This window comes from Mobula hypostoma, chromosome 23, assembly GCF_963921235.1.
Source record: "Mobula hypostoma chromosome 23, sMobHyp1.1, whole genome shotgun sequence".
Classification (NCBI taxonomy): Eukaryota; Metazoa; Chordata; class Chondrichthyes; order Myliobatiformes; family Myliobatidae; genus Mobula; species Mobula hypostoma.
Window position 1 is genome coordinate 4756540 of NC_086119.1, and position 17044 is coordinate 4773583.

Genomic DNA, 17044 nt, shown 5'->3' on the forward strand with positions numbered 1-17044 from the left:
TACACCCCACAATTCTGAAAGAGGTGGCTAAAGAGATCGTGGAGGCATTGATCATTCAAGAATCACCAGATTCTGCAATGGTTCCAGAAGACTGGAAAATTGCAAATGTCACTCCACTCTTCAAGAAGAGAGAGAAGCAGAAGAAAGGAAACTATAAGCCAGTTAGTCTGACCTCAATGGTTGGGAAGATGTTGGACTCCATTATTAAGGATGAGATCTCTGGGTACTTGGAGGCACATGATAAAATAGGCCATAGACAGCATGATTTCCTCAAGGGAAAATCTTGCCTGATAAATCTGTTGGAATTCTTTGAAGAAATAACAAGCAGGATAGACAAAGGAGAATTGGTTGATGTTGTGTACTTGGATTTTCAGAAGGCCTTTGACAGGGTGCCACACGAAGCTGCTTAACAAACTATGGACCCATGGTATTACAGGGCTGATTATAGCATAGATAAAACAGGGGCTGATTGGTAGGAGACAAAGAGTGGGAATAAAGGGAGTCTTTTCTGGCTGGCTGCTGATGACTAGTGGTGTTCCACAGAGGTCTGTGTTGTGTTGGAACCGATTCTTTTTACTTTATGTCACTGATGGAATTGATGGCCTTATTGCAAAATTTCCAGACAATATGAAGACAGGTCGAAAGCAGGTAGTTTTGAGGAAATAGAGAGGCTACAGAAGGACTTAGACAGATTAGGAGACTGAGCAAAGAAACGGCAGGTGGAATACAGTGTTGGGAAGTGTGTGGTCATGTACTTTGGTAGAAGAAAGGGTTGACTATTTTCCAAATGGAGAGAAAATACAAAAAAAAACTGAGGTGCAAAGGTACTTGGGAGTCCTTCTGCAGGATTCCCTAAAGGTCAATTTGCAGGTTGAGTCTCTGGTGAGGAAGGCAAATGCAATGTTAGCATTCATTTCAAGAGGACTAGAAAATATAAACAAGGATGTAATGTTGAGACTTTATAAAGCACTGGTGAGGCCTCACTTGGAATATTGTGAGCAGTTTTGGGACCCTTATCTCAGAAAATATGTGCTGAAACTGTAAAAAGCTCACAGGATACTCACGAAAATGAATCCAGGATTGAATGGCTTGTCGTTTGAAGAATGTTTGATGGCTCTGGGCCTGTATTTGCTGGAATTCAGAAGAATGATGGGTGACCTCATCGAAACCTATGAATGGTGAAAAGCCTTGATGGAGTGGATGTTTCCTATGCTGGGAGAGTCAAAGACCAGAGGGAACAGCCTCAGAATAGAGGGATGTCCTTTTCGAATGTAGATGAGTAGTAATTTCTTTAGCCAAAGAATGGTGAATCTGTGGATTTCTTTGCCACAGGGAGCTGTGAAGGCCAAGTTTTTATGTATATTTGAGGCAAAGGTTGATAGATTATTGCTTGGTCAGGGTATGAAAGGATGCAGGGGGGAAGGCAGGAGACTGGGGCTGAAAGGAAAATTGGCTCAGCCATGAAGAAGTGGCAGAGCAGACCTGATGGGCCAAATGGCCTAATTCTGCTCCTATATCTTAAGGCCCTATGGACATGTCAGAACAAGAATAGGAATCAGAATTAAAATGTTTGGCCACCAGGAAGTTCTGCTTCTAGTAGATGGAGTGGAGGCGCATGACAAAGAAATCCCACAATTTACAGCAGGTCTCACCAATGTCAAAGAAGCCATATCTGGAGCACTGGACACAATAGACAACTCCAGCAGATTCACAGGTGAAGTGTTGCCTCATCTGGAAGGACTGTTTGGGATCATGAATGGAAGTGAGGGAGGAGGTGTATGGGCAGGTGTAGCACTTTGGCCGCTTGCAGAGATAAGTGCAAGGAGGGAGATTAGTGGGATGGAATGAATGGACAAGGGAATCACAGAGGGAGCAATCTCTGCAGAAAGCAGAGAGAGGGGGTGAGGTAAAGATATTTTTGGTGGTCGGTTCCCTTTGGAAATGGCGACAGTTGTGCAGGATGATGTGTTGGATGTAAAGGCACTTGGGGCGGTAGGTAAGAGTAAGAGGAACTCTATCACTGTTAAAGTGGCAGGAAGATGGAGTGAGTGTGGATGTTCGAGAAATTGAGGAGATGTGGGTGAGGGCAGCATCAACAGTGGAGGAAGGGAAACCCAGTTCTTTGAAGAAGGAGATCTCTGATGTCCTAGAAAAGCAAGTCACATCCTGGGACCAGATGCAGAGGAGGCGAAGGAACTGAGAAAAAGGAATAGCATTTTCAGAGGAGGTAGGGTGGGAAGTGGTATCATCAAGATAACCGTGGGAATCAGCAGGTTTATAAAAGATGGCAGTTAACAGTTTGCCTCCAGACATGAAAACAAAGAAATCGAAAAAGGGGAGGGAAGTACAATATTTGAATGAAACCAGTGTCAGTGAATGAGTGTATTCAATCTAATTTCATTAGAAAGGTTAATCAAGCTTGAATTTTCTTTCTGAAGCAAAGAAGGATAAGAGGTGACTTGATGGAGGTGTGTAAGATGATAAGAGGCACAGATACAGTGGACAGCCAGATACTTTCCTCAAGGGCAGAAATGGACTTAATTTTAGGTGATAAGAGGAAAGTATTGGGGGGGGGGGGATGTCAGAGGTAGTTTTTTTTAAATACACTGAATGGTGAGTGCATGGAACACCCTGCCAGGAGTGGTGGTAGAGGCAGATACATTAGGGACATTTAAGAAATTCTTAGACACATGCATGAAAGAAAACTAAAGGGCAACATAGTAGGGAAGGGGTAGATTGATCTTGGATAAGGTTAAAAGGTGAGCACAACACTGTGGGTGAAGACCCTGTACTGATCTATGTACTGTAACTATCCCCTGCCCATAGTATCATTCACTTTTAGTGGAAGTTGCTGCAGCTTTCCTCATCTTAAGTGCATAAAATTAAAACTCTGTTATTGACAGGAGAATCATCCCATTATCTGACTGTCACTATACTTGGCCCTTTCAAACATTCAATTGGTCCTCATTTACCCTTCACTCAAGCCATAACACAGACGAGCTGTAAGTATTTATTGGAGAATATTATTACAATCAACTTTCATGCACTTTTTTCCCTGATTACAAAATAGTTTCAAAGTAAATCTCTTTAAAAGTCAAATTTAAAAGACCAAGATTAAAGATTAGCTTTATTTGTCACATGTACATCGAATATAGAGTGAAATGTATTCCTTGCATAAAAACAAATCAGCTAGGATTGTAATTGTTAAGTGTTGCCATACTTCCGGCTCCAACATTGCACGCCTACAATTTACTCATCCTTACTAACACATATGCCTTTGAAATGTGGGAGAAAACACACGTGATCACAGGGAGAATGTAAAAACTCCTTATAGACAGAGGCAAGAATTGAACACCAGTGATTGCACTGTTTGGTAATTGCGCTAACTGCTAAGCTACCATGCTGTCCCTGCAGCATCTTAAATACTTTTAACTTTTATCTTGACACAGAATTGGCAATAGATGATTTAGGTATTTGTGGATAGGCACTTATTCCAGAGATACCTGCAATTGCATGTACTGATATATCACCCACCTCTCTCAGGATTGTTATTTCTTTAGAGAGAGCAATCACTGATTGAAATTGTTGTAGAAGTACTCCACTATATTTTTTTGAAATATAGAAATTGAATATGTACAGGGATTCAACTGCATCTGAAAGGAGAACTGATAGTCAGTTTCTGATGGGAATCCACACAAATGGAAAGTTATGATTGATTTACAGCTTTTGCAGTCCTGCCTTTATAAGCATCATGCATCTGAGGATTTGTCGAGTCAGCAACTGGCTATGAATAATCTCCATTTTTTTTCAGTAATAATAGCAGTCTGTCATGCTTTAAATAAATTTCTTCAAAAAAAAACTTGAATAGCTGTTTATGGTATTAGATCTAGCCAAGCCCTGGGGACTTTATCCATGATGTGTAATGTATTTATTCTTAGTTTGCCATTTGTTTTGCATAATTACAACTACAGTTTGCTTTAGCAGTTAATTATACGCAATTAAACATTAGCCTGGATTTGCATCAAGTTGTCAGTGGCAACCAACCTGCCCTTGCTTGTAAAATATAAGAGAATTTTTTTTAAATGCAGTGGTTTCTAACAAAGACAAGCTGTGTTAATATGAGCTCTCTATCATTCTCTCTGTTGCTGTCAACGGGCAAAAACAGTTCAATAGATCAGAGGCCATTCTCACATACCTTAACCATAGCAACATCCTGCATTCTAGGCGGATTATGTGGCATCCCTCAGCAAATCACACCAAGGTCCACACATGTAATCGACAGCATGATTGCTGCCCAAATACAGCAATCAAATGTAGATATAATATCAGCTTTCCACTAAGCTCTGGAATTCCATTCTCCACTCTGTTAAGACACCCTTTAAGACTTAATCTCTCACCCAAGCTTTTAGCAATCTTTACTCATATCTCACACACTTTGTGTTAATTTTCATTTTATTAATGCTCCTGTGAAATGCCTTGGGATGTTTATACTGAGTGAACAGCATCCTATAAATAGGTTATCACCAATGTCACATTTTTCCTAACCCTGTATATACAATGAAGTTTTCTGATGTATTGTCCCGGCAAATGAGGGATTTCCAAAAAGTAAATATTCTCCAATCTTTTCGAAAAGGATGTTTTTGTTAGGGGAAATCACTTAATTTGATTACTATTGCTGTACAATATAGGTAAATATACACACATGACATTTAAGATTGGGGTCAGCCAAAGAACAGCAGGCATCTTTATTTTCTTATCTAATGTACGATTCTGTGATCCATGATGGTTATTTTGGAGCAAGTTATTCTAGAATGGGATCTCAGGAATGAGTCTGCAAGTAGATCTAATCCTATCCAATCCTAATAAGCACTTTACAATAGGGATAATGGGAATGAGATCAGAAGATTAATCGTCACATTTTAAAGATTATTTTTGGATTAACTGTTCATTTTGCCGATCTACAATGACACCTGGGAAGATGAATTAGATTTTGACCGCAAGACACAGGAGCAGAATTAGGCCATTCAGCCCATCAAGTCTGCCTCACCACTCTATCATGGTTTATTTATTATCTGTCTCAATCCCGTTCACCTTCCTTCTCCCAATAATCTTGGATGGCCTTACAGTACATGCATCCTGACAGTACATGCGCTGGTGAACCCCACTGACCACAAGTTATGGTCCTCTCTCAGCCCCCATGTATGCAGCTGTGATAGTGAAGAGAGAGTGTGACACACGGACAGCAGGAGGAAAGAAATATGGAAGGGCTCCAGTCTCTAAAGCTCTGCCCAAGTGATCTTGCGCTTGGGAGGATCCCATTTCATCCAGGCACCCTGTGACCCCAAACTCCACTGCCTTCAATACCTGCCTTTCTTCCTCGCGGTTCCATAGCTCTGCCTGGAGGTACCAGGTACAACGGTAACACTTAAGATTGGACTTGTACAGATATTTGAACGTGCTGGGAGTGGAGGGACATAGACCAGAGACACACAGCATGGAACAGGCACTTTGGCCGAACTTGCTAACACTGACCATAATGTGACCACGACCAGCTTAATGATCGGATAGAGTCTTTGATATATCTCCAAAGACTCTCCGTAGTTCATCTGTAAAAATTTTCGAGAGTCATTGATATGTCACCATAGACTCTAGCAAATTTTTACAGATGGACTGTGGAGAGCATTCTGACTGGTTTGACGGTGCCAATACACTAGATCAGAAGAAGGTGCAGACGATTGTAATCTCAGCCAGCTCCACCATGAGCACTAGCCTCCCCAACATCGAGGAGATCTTCAGAATACAATGCCTCAGAAAGGCAGGCATCCATCAAGAAGGACACCCACCATGCAGGATACGCCATCTTCTCATGACTACCGTGACTACTGTGTATCCTACTGCGAGGATACACAGTCAACATTTTAGAAATGGCTTCTTCCCCCCACCAACAGAATTCTAAACATTCCATGAACACTACTCCACTATTTTGCTCTCTTTTTGCACTGTTTATTTTTATACATATCCTAATTGTAATTTATAGTAATTTTAATGTATTGGACTATAATGCTACCACAAAGAAACAAACTTCACAACATATCTCAGTGATAATAGATCTGACCCTGATTCAGACATAATGGGATGAAGGGTTTGTCTCCTTGCTGTAATATTCTATGATCTAAGACGCTTGCAGTAATTTTCAAAATGAAGTAATGAACGGAATATTTTTTGGTGGGGTGGTACGGTCACGTAGCAGTTAGTGTACTGCATTACAGGACCAGTGAACTGGGTTCAATTCCCGCTGCTGTGTGTAAGAAATTTGTATGTTCTCCCTATGACCATGTGGGTTTCATCCAGGTGTTCCAGTTTCCTCATACATTCGAAAGGTTGATAGTTTAATTGGACACACTGCTCTAATTGGGCATCGTGGGCTCACTGGGCTGGAAGAGCCTGGTGCCATGCTGTATGTCTAAATTTAAAAAAATACATTTCATACAAGCATGTGTTCACTCTCATACTGACAAGTCCACTCTCTTAATACACGATCGAGATCTTCATTTTTCGCTTTATACAGTGTTTTTCTATTTTTCATTAACATCTGTTCATTACATATGTGAGGTCACTTCTCAGAATTTTCTATGGTGTGCAAGACCTGTGTGTCGCCTGGGAATCTTCCCAGCGCCGTGTGAAATTTTCCATTTGTGACGTCATGTCAGTGCTAAAAAAATTTCGGATTTTCAGATACTCAACCTGTACTTCAGAAAACCAAAATTACATTTTTTCCCTCTCAGAATGCTAAACCCCAATGCAAGTGGAATAAGATACATATGAGAGATTTATTTGCAATATAGAAAGACTTTCTAATGGATTTCAGGAGGATTAAATAAGCTAAAGTAGCAATAGTAAAAATATAGAATTTTTCTTCATTGTTGCTAAAATGGAAGTTTCGGTTAACTTAAAATTGACTTTATATCCAATACAAAATAAATCAATTGGGGACAGTTTCAATCCCTGTAGTTAAGATCTAATTTGTTCTGAAATAAAACTGGTTTGAGCTGAAAAGGAAGCAAATGCAGCTGTTCTGATATCGGCAGTCATGGCAGCAGACAGCCCATATTAATGACCAAACTCACATCCAGCAACACTAACTACAGTGAAGGAAATAAAAGGTTCTTTGATGACTTGGTGAATAATGAATGAATATTTATATTGATGATACCAGAACTACAGTTCTAGCCACTGGAAAGAATGAACAGAATGGTTCTTTTCTGTGAAAAAGAGAAGTCCAAAGGCTGACCCAACTGAACAGAGAACAGTAAACCACTATACAGGCCCTTCAGTCCATGGTGTTGTGCTGACATTTTAACCTACTCCAAGATGAGTCTAACCATTCCCTCACACATAGCACTCTATTTTTCTTTCATCCATATACCCAAGAGTCTCAAAGCATTTTTTCTGTATACGTCCCTAATTTGCCTCTAATGTATCTGCCCCTACCATCACCCTGGAAGTGCATTCCACACACTCACCAGTCTTTGTGTAAAAAAAACATATCTCTGATATCCATCCTATGCTTTCCGCCAATCACCTTAGAATGGTGTACCCTTGCACTAGCCATTTCTGCCCTAAGGAAAAGACTTAGCTGTGCACTCAATCTATGCCTCTTATCACCTTGTACACTGTATATTTTTTTAAATTACAAAGGGATAGATAAACTGCTTCCATAGAACAGTAGAACACAGGAACAGCCCCTCTAGCCAAACCAATCCCACCTTCCTGCACATGGTCTATATTCCTGGTTGTACACATGCCTGTTTAAATACCTCTTAAAACACTGCTGTCCTATCTGCCTCCACCACTTTCCCTGGCCAAGCATCAAAATCTTGCCTCATAAGTCTCCTTTAAACTCCCCACCCCACCTGAAAGCTATGCCCTCTGCTATTTGACACTTACACCCTGGGACTTGTGAAGGAGTTCAAAACCATATAGAGAAGATAGTCACTGACAAATCAAAGTTCAAAATAAACTTATTATCAAAGTACATAGAGGTGACCATATACCACTCTGAGATTCATTTTCTTGCATTGATTTTCTTACTATTCTGTGAATAGTAAATACAAAGAAACACAATAAAAACGGGAGGAGAAAATGGGAGCGTCCCGTGCGTGCGCAGCCCTCTGGTGAAAAATGATATCGTATCCGTTAAATAGGGGCTGTGGACAATTCTGATTTGATGGAGAATGGACGTGAAACCACAGAGGAACACCTGGAGAAATTTCTGAAACGCCAGTCCGTTGCTGTCATTACTGTGTGGTCGGGAATCTTTCGGAGGGTAGGCCTCAAAATCCCTGGCCTTGCCTGCTTTTGGTGACCGAGAAGGAGGTCAAATCGTTCGGACAGAGATGGCGCTCAGTACTCGGTGTCAGAGAGCTGATCAGAGCTCGAAGTTTTCCGATGACTCAGAGTCGGATTGTGGTCGGCATGGCAGGGAGAGTTTTTCTTCCTTCTCCCGTCTGCCTGAGATGTGGGACATTTGAGAAACTTTGAACTTTGCGCTCACGGACTTCTTCATCAAGTTATGGTATTGTTACACTGTTTGTAACTATATGTTATAATTATGTGGTTTTGTCAGTTTTTTCAGTCTTGGTCTGTCCTGTGTTTTGTGATATCAACCGGAGGAAATAATGTATCATTTCTTAATGCATGCATTACTAAATGACAATAAAAGAGGACTGCGTATCATCATAATCATAAAATCAATGAAAAACCACACACGACAGAAAAGGACAAACAACCAATTTACGAAAGACAAACTGTACAAATACAAAAAGAGAAGAATAAAATTAGAATAATATTTAAACAAGAAATCTATTTAAAAGAAAGCTAGATGTGTTCAAAAAGAGAAAGGAACTAAAGGACAAAAATACTCATACCATTTGGCTATAAGCCCGTAAGACATAGGAGCGGAATTAGGTCATTTGGCCCACTGAGTTTGCTCCACCGTTCAATGATGATGAATCATTTATTATCCCTCTCAATCCCATTTTCCTGCCTGCTCCTTGTAACCTTTGATGCCCTTACTAATCATGCACTTATTAACTTCTGATTTAATCATAGCCACCAAGACTTGGCCTCCACAACCATCTGTGGCGATGAATTCCACAGATTCACCACTCTCTGGCCCTAGACTCCTCCACTATAGGAAACATCCTTTCCACATCCACGTTATCTAGGCTTTTCAATATTTGAGATAGCTGTCAATGTGATCGCTCTTCATTCTTCTCAACTCAAGCAGGTCAAGCAGCACCCGTGGAGGCAAAATATATTAACTGATGTTTCTAGTCAAGAGCATGCATGGGGGCCAAGACAGAACACTACACGGCATGACACAGGGGTGTGACATAGAGGCTGGTGTGTGCTAGGTGGAACAGAAGGGGTGGGGATGATGAGAAGATGGAATTGGTGGGGTGGGGAAGCAGAAAGTAAGAAAGAACAACAGGCAGATGGGACCATCTGGGAGAAGGGACGTCCCTCTATTCTGATGCTGTGTCCTCTGGTCCTCAACTTTCCCACTACCCAAGTGGAATATTAAAATTTGTTCTTTCCAATTAGGATTTGGAAAAGGAGAAACCAGTTAGTCAAAATTACCCAGTTCTTTATAAATTTTAAGTCATTCTGCCAGTTAACCATATGTTGTAACCATTCTTTGGGACTGGAGTAGTGGAGCAACTCCAAATTCTCCACTACAAATCATACAAACAATATCCCAATTCATCCCTCCCAAACACAAAGCCAGATATTACAAGACCAAGGATTTGGATAGTGAAGATTTTGTTACCGAAATAGCTGAATGTTTTTGAGTCCTTTGTATCTATAGGACTATGGTCCAGGTGCACACTGATGGGACTAGGTGGACTAATGGTTCAGCATGGAACAGATGAGCCAAAGGGCACGTTTCTGTACTGTAGCGTGCTATGACTCGATAGGGCTGAGATGGTATTTTGGAAAGCTGAAAGGTTCAGACTTTAGATTTAACCAATGGCCAAGGCTTCACAATTTATGATAATCAGGGAATTCTGGTTCCCACCTTACCCCTTCTTCTCCTCACCTGCCTAGCACTTCCCTCTTGTGCTCCCCCCACCTTTCCCTTTCTCCCATGGTCCACTTTCCTCTCATTTCAGACCCCTTCTCCTTTAGTCCTTTATCTCTTCCAACTATCACACCTAGCTTCTTACTTCATCTCCCCTCCCCTAACTAGCTTCTCCCTCACCTATCACCTATCAGCTTCTCCTCCTTCCCCTCCCCCACCTTCTTGTTCTGGTTTCTTTCCCCTTCCTTTCCAGACCCAATGAAAGGTCTTGGCCAGAAACATCAGGTGAACTGTTTATTCCCTCCATAGATGCTGCCTGGCCTGCTGAGTTCCTCCAACATTTTGTGTGTCACACAAAGAGAAAGCTTCCATTTACTAATAAAAACATTGGGTTTAAATTTGGTTTTAACCAGATATGTTATCACAAAATTCCATCTCATATCTTAATTCAGAAACTCATCAAACTGGAATTTATTAAGATTAAACTTGAGAGCAGGTGAACCAATTTAAAAACCAGGTTCAAGTCACAAAATCTAGCCTCAGCAAACACAAGGCAACCCGTTCAAACCTGATGGATTGACCTTCTGACTCTTATGTTAGATTAAGTACCCTTCTCTTGCTGAATCCTGATAAATGCCAGTTTTCCCAAGAGATGGCTTGGGATGTGCATTTCAACTGACTCGATCCGCAAGAGCTGTGTACAAAATACACAGGATTAGTATCAGATCAGTGAGGCATTATGGAATGATATTCAAAATTCTCCTTTTCATATACGAGATCAGTATTCTTCATCAGGAAATGGAAATGCTGTTACAGCACAGTAAGCTTTAAATAGAAAATGCACATTGCAAGTAAGTTAGAAAAATACTCTCAAGCCTTAGAGAATTAGTCTCTGGCATAGATAAAATTTGAAATATTGGGTAACTCAGGGAACTATAGGCAGACAAATCACCAAGACCTGGATACATCACTACTTGGTATGGCAACTGCTCTGCCCGAGACCACAAAACACCGCAGAGAGTCACAGACACAGCTCAGCACACAGAGAAACCAGTTTCTCCTCCAGGGACTGCCTTGGTAAATCAGCAAACATGGGCAAATACCCCAAGCATTTTCTCTTCTTCACCCTCCCATCAGACAGAAAGCATGTATCACCAGGTGCAACAAGCTTTAATCCCACTGTTTGAAGACAATTGAATGGTTCCCTATTGTGATAAGATAGATTCTTGACCTCGCAATCTACCTCCTCATAGCCTAGCATCTTACAATCTGCTTGCACCGCACTTTCTCTGATTGGAACACTTTATTCTGCATTCTGCTACTGGTTTTCCCTTGTACCACCTCAATGCACTGATTGTAAGTATGAATGACATGCAAAACAAAGCTTTTTAATTGTACCTCAGCGCATGTGACAATACTAAACTAATTTACCAATCTATCTAATTTACCCAGTGGTCTGCAACTAAAGGTTTTTACAGGGGGTGGCTGAATTTTCTCATAACTCGTTAAATTCCAGGTAGCTACCTGAAAACTGGAAAGCTACTCATGACTAGCCTTGTTTAAAAAGGTGGCAGACAACTAGAGGTCAATTAATTTAAAATCTATTGTTGGCTACTGCGTAGTCAACAATCAATGAGGAAGTAATGAATTATTTAGGTAGAATACATTCAAACTTGGTTAATGCAGTTTTATAAAAAGTAATTCATTCTGACAAATTTTCTTCAGTTTTTCTAAAAAAAGGATGTGACAGGGAGAGTTGATAGAAGGGAACCTGCAGATATTGTGTATTTAGATTTCCTAAAGGCATCTGACAAGGTGCCATACAAAAGGCTGTTGTACAAATTAAGATCACGGGGTATTGGAAGAATTGCATTAGCAAGAATGGAAAATAGTTTATCACTCAAAACACAAATAGAGTAACAGGGCAAGTACACAGAGTGGAGGGTGCCTGGAATGCACTGCCAGGTGTGTGGTAGTGGAGGCAAATATAGTAAGTGTTTAAAAGACTCTTAAATAGGAATTTGCAGAGAATGGAAGGATATGGATATTGTGTTGGCAGAAGGGATTAGTTTAGTTAGGCATTTAATTACTAGTTTAATTAGCTTAGCACAACAATATGAATGGTTGGTTTCTAGCCCACAATTGTTTATCACAGGTAGCTCTGTGGTAATGTGCATTCCATTATGCAGATTGGTTACAATGTGACTGATGGATTAGGAAAGACTACCTGCATTATGCGGGTTGCATTTGTCAGAGTGCAATCACAAATGGGGAAAACCTGTTAAGTGGGTGCTTAAAAGACAACTGCAGCCTGTTCTGCTATAACTCAACTTACCAAAATGCCATATTTCTTAGGACTACCAGACTCAAACGCAGTTACTTTCCCCAAGTAGTGTGGCTGATCAACACCTCCACCCACTAACCTACCCCTCCAAACCTCCAACCAGCACTATTTTATCGTTTGCTGTCAGTCATCTTATGTACAGACACTCTTGTGCCTTGCATCACTTTATGGACATACAATCTATGTATCTAAGCTATAAGCAGATGTTGTGTGTTTATTATTACCATTGTGTTCTTTAACTTTGTGTTTTCTCCATGCTACATCAGATCTGGCTGACTTCGGTTCTTTGCGGGAATGGAACCCACTCTCGGGGTTTCATAACTGGCCATTGTTCAGCATGCCAAGGGCTTGGCCTAAGAGTCTGGCTTGGATTTAGAAGCCTAAGATCTCGGGGCTCTGAAGACGAGCAGATCGAGGGTCAGTGTCATGGCAGGAGACCCATGTCCGTTGGGGGAGTCGATACATCTATAGCTGTGTGCCTGGAAACCGAGATCTTTAACATCTTCAGGCACAGAGCTCAAAAAAGCGATGTAATGGACTTTTAACATCATAAACCAGCGAGTTGTCTGTTATGTCTCCCTGCACGCTGGGAAAACGGAGACACCACTTTCTCCCTTATTAGGGAGCGAGAGCGCCTGTGGTAAGTCGTATACCTGGTGAAACGCGAAGTCTTTGGGGTAACTGCAAGTCTGTGTCTTTGCTGTTGCTTTGCTCATGCTTGAGTGCTCGATGGCGAGTGCTCATGCTTTTTTTTTTGCCGGTGGGGGGAGGAGGGATTGTTGCTTGCTGCCGCTTACGCATGGGAGGGGGAGAGAGGTGGGGACTTTGGGGTTCTAACATTTAACTGTCGTTCATTGTTTGGTGCACTCCTCTGTTTTCATGGATGGTTGTGAAGAAAAAGGATTTCAGGATGTATATTGTATACATTTCTCTGACATTAAATTGGACCTTTGAACTTGATAAGAGGCATAGAGTGGACAGTCAGAGACTTTTTCTCAGACAGAAATGACAAATATGGGGGGGTACATAATTTTAAGATGATTGGAGGGGGAATGTCAGATGTAAGTTCTTTACATAGGGAGTGGTGAGTGCATGGAGTTGCAGAGTTATTGGTAGAGGCAGATACAGTAGGGGCATTTAAGAGACTATTAGACAGACACATGGAAGATAGAGGAGGTTTAAAGATTGGCACAACAGCATGGGCCAAAGTGCCTATGCAGTGCCGTACTGTTCAATGTCTAAAAGAAGCCTGGGAAAGGCTGTTGTACCACAAGGCTAGATGGTTTGGGCTTATAACTATTGGAGTTTAGAAGAATGAGGATGACATTCAAACATATTTCATCCAAAGGAGACTTGGCAGGACAGATATTCTAAAGGGTGGAAGAGTCATGAACAGTAGGACATCGCTGCAAAATAAGGGGCCAGTCCTTAAAACTGATGTCAGAAGTAATTTCTTCCTGAGGATGGTAAAGGCCAGATCATTTACGATGAAGATAGATAAATATTTCAGAATCAGATTTAGTATCACTGTCATATGGCATGAATTTTGAAATTTTGGGGCAGCAGTGCAATGCAAAGACATAAAAATTTATATATTACAAAGATAGAGAGTTGAAACGAGCAGGGATCAGCCATGATCATATTCAATTGTGGGGTGGGTTTGAGAAGGCTCGTGGCTTCCTCTCTATTTTCTTGCATTCTTGTTTTCTGTTCAACCCACTTTCAGCTTTAGCCCAATTAATTGTCACTATGAAGCCTGAAATTAGCAAGGACTTTGGAGAGTAAATTATACCTCAGAGTATGTACAATATAACATGTTTTTTTAAACAAATGGCAGCCACATGGAAACAATTAGCAAACGTACATGATATCTAACTCCCTCGAAAATTACTGTCCACTCACTGTAATTAGTCCAGTTAAATAAATGTGCAAACAGATAGGGGAAAAACATCTGTATTGCCAGATTTTCCCATATAACATTAATGTATAAGATGTCAGCGAAAAACTAACAACTTCCATTTAAGGAACTGCAGCTTAATTTTTAAGTAAATAGACTGCACATCTGAAGGCTGCCCTGCTACTCAACTGACTGAGCAGAAAATCTAAATGCAAGTGCCTGCATTATCCAGAGTCACAAAGTACAGACTGAGAATTAAACTGATGAAATTTGCCTAGCAACCAACTCATTAAAAGCAGAGTTCAGAAACAGGCCAGCAATCCATTCACTCCCTTATCTCCCCTATAATAGATAACAGTCTCCAGCCACCATCCTTCAGGAACTCCCATACTATATTCATAAAATAATTTGCCTCATAGCTCTTGAAAATAATATTTCTTTGCTGTAAGTGCTTTGGAAGATGTTACAGAAATGCAAATCTAAGAATCATAACAAGCCACGCTGCTATATCAAATTTCCACGTATTTTGTCTTCCTTCACACAAAATTGAAAACGGTGCAGGGCGGGGGTGATGGACACACACTGAAAGCAGAAGATTACACAACTAAAATTAATTGTCATTCTCTGAGGAGACGATGGTAGGTGGATGGGGACATTTGGTAAGTGATGACAGGCGCCACACAAATGATCTGTCACAATGATTCGCTACTAATCAATTCAAGATAAATTGGATCCAAGAACACACGACTTGCTTTGGATTGGCGAGTAGATTCACCTTTAACAATGGCGCACTGTAAAGATTGCCTCGACTGATTGAACTGTGCATCAAGCCGCAAGGTTATGTCACACCACAAAAACCTCTAGTTCTTCAAATGAAAAAGGGCCGACAACTCTGAATACGTATCCCTTCCCACATTAATCTTTACGAGACAGACACCGTCAGGGCTTTATAAAGATCTATAGAGGTTTTAAAGATCGACACAGATCACCATCCCCTGCAAATTCTCCATTTAAGGGAGAATTCAATGAATCTTTACCTCTTTCATTTCCATTAACCGTGCATTACATACCTCTGTACTTTAAAAGAATTACCCACTCATTCATTTAAAACATACGATCTTGGAGTTTATTTTTTCGAAGTTAACTTTTAATACTTTTTCACATCTCAGCGAAAAATTAAATAAAACTTTGGCTTCAGCGGTTGTGCAATTTGCAGAGGACTCCATCCAGTGAATGAAAGGCCAGAAACAATTCACATCTATCACTTTCTGGTGGAGATATTTAGACATTTAAAAAGTTAAATGGATACAACTAGTGGACTTTACTCTTAAATGCTTTCGGCAAAGGCTGCAACCTCCACATAGAGGGATCGGCGACATTTGATTTTTTTTTCCATTTTTTAAAAAACATTTTTTTTTAAATACCACCCAGAATAAATTTCATTTAGGCACATTGAGAGAAAGCGAGCAAAAACACCTCGGCTTCAGAAGCTCGAGCCTCTGCTAGACGTAAGGCGGCAGCTGGTGTGATCGACAACGACCTAGACCAATGAGAAACCAGGCTGATTATCAACGCCCCACCCCTTGAGGGCAAAACAAACCAATCCACGAAGAGGGGTCGCAGAACTTCCGCCAGAAAGTCCGGTTGCCGGGCGCCCGCCCCTCTTTTGTTAACTCTCCGACGCCAGCACAATAATTTTTTTTTAAAAAAAGGAATGATCTCTAACAGACCAGGGAGGCAGAAGTAATTAGGTAACCCAGGAAGGCCGACGGACACTTACTTTCTGTGGAGCTGACAGGACTGCATAGTTAAACTGTGGGTAAGGTCATGGATTCGTTCGCTCCTTCGGCTCGCGCTGCTTCTGCGGCAAAAAAAACGCCAGACGCAGCGACTGATGGCGCATGCGTTCTGTCAGCTCCCAAGGACGCATGTCGGTTGCCGACGATCGGCAGTGCATGCGTATTCGCTCCACAATCGGCAGTATCTAGAGGGCATGTCTTTTACCGGCATGTGCGTCGACTGTTTATCATTTCCATAGATGCTGCCTGACCTGCTGAGTTCTTCCAGCATCTTGTGTGTGTCGTTATGGATTTACAGCATCTGTAGAACTTCTCGTGTGTATGATTTACTAAAACACCTGACTGGGAGCCCACAGTATTCCGAGATAGACCATCCCAAAGAATCACAACTCTTGTGACAGACCTCTCCCTCCAGTGCCAAAAGGCAATTCCATTACGCTGCTTCTCTCCTCCTCGGAATCAACATGGGAATATCAGAATTCCCTCCTTTTATGCTGACTGTCGCTGAAAACCTGCTGATTCTAAATTTCTCACTCTTGTCATGTGTTGTGGACATAGCTGGTAGTCTGTATTTATCCCTAATTTCCTTTCAAGAAGAAGATCTGGCATCATTACTTTATTTCCCCTTCCACAAAGTATCAAAGTTCAAAATAAATTTATTATCAAACTGCATATATGAGAGAGGGATTAGCTTTATTTGTCACATATACATCAAAACACACAGTGAAATGCATCATTTTGTGTCAGCAACCAGCACAGTCTAAGGATGTGCTAGGGGGAAGCCCGTAAGTGGGCATTTCCATACCAGGCCATGATGCAACCAGACAGATTATCCTAACTAGTTACATCACAGCCTGGTGTAGAAACACCAATGCTCAAGAATGGAAAAGCCTACAAAAAGTATTGGATACAGCCCAGGT

The 17044-nt window shown here is 41.1% G+C and overlaps 1 protein-coding gene across 4 annotated transcripts in view; it reads right to left on the reverse strand.

Annotated features, from left to right (window-relative positions):
• fam222ba (family with sequence similarity 222 member Ba) overlaps positions 1-16783 on the reverse strand; it is an 81105-nt gene extending 64322 nt beyond the window's left edge. For 3 of the 4 annotated variants that reach the window (XM_063031633.1, XM_063031632.1, XM_063031631.1), the window contains exon 1: positions 16106-16783. The gene's annotated coding sequence lies outside the window, so the exon portion shown is untranslated. Of the gene's footprint in view, positions 1-4195; positions 4429-16105 lie in introns of those variants that run through there. The other variant, XM_063031634.1, reaches the window with a different exon arrangement.
• Positions 16784-17044: the final 261 nt, after the last annotated feature.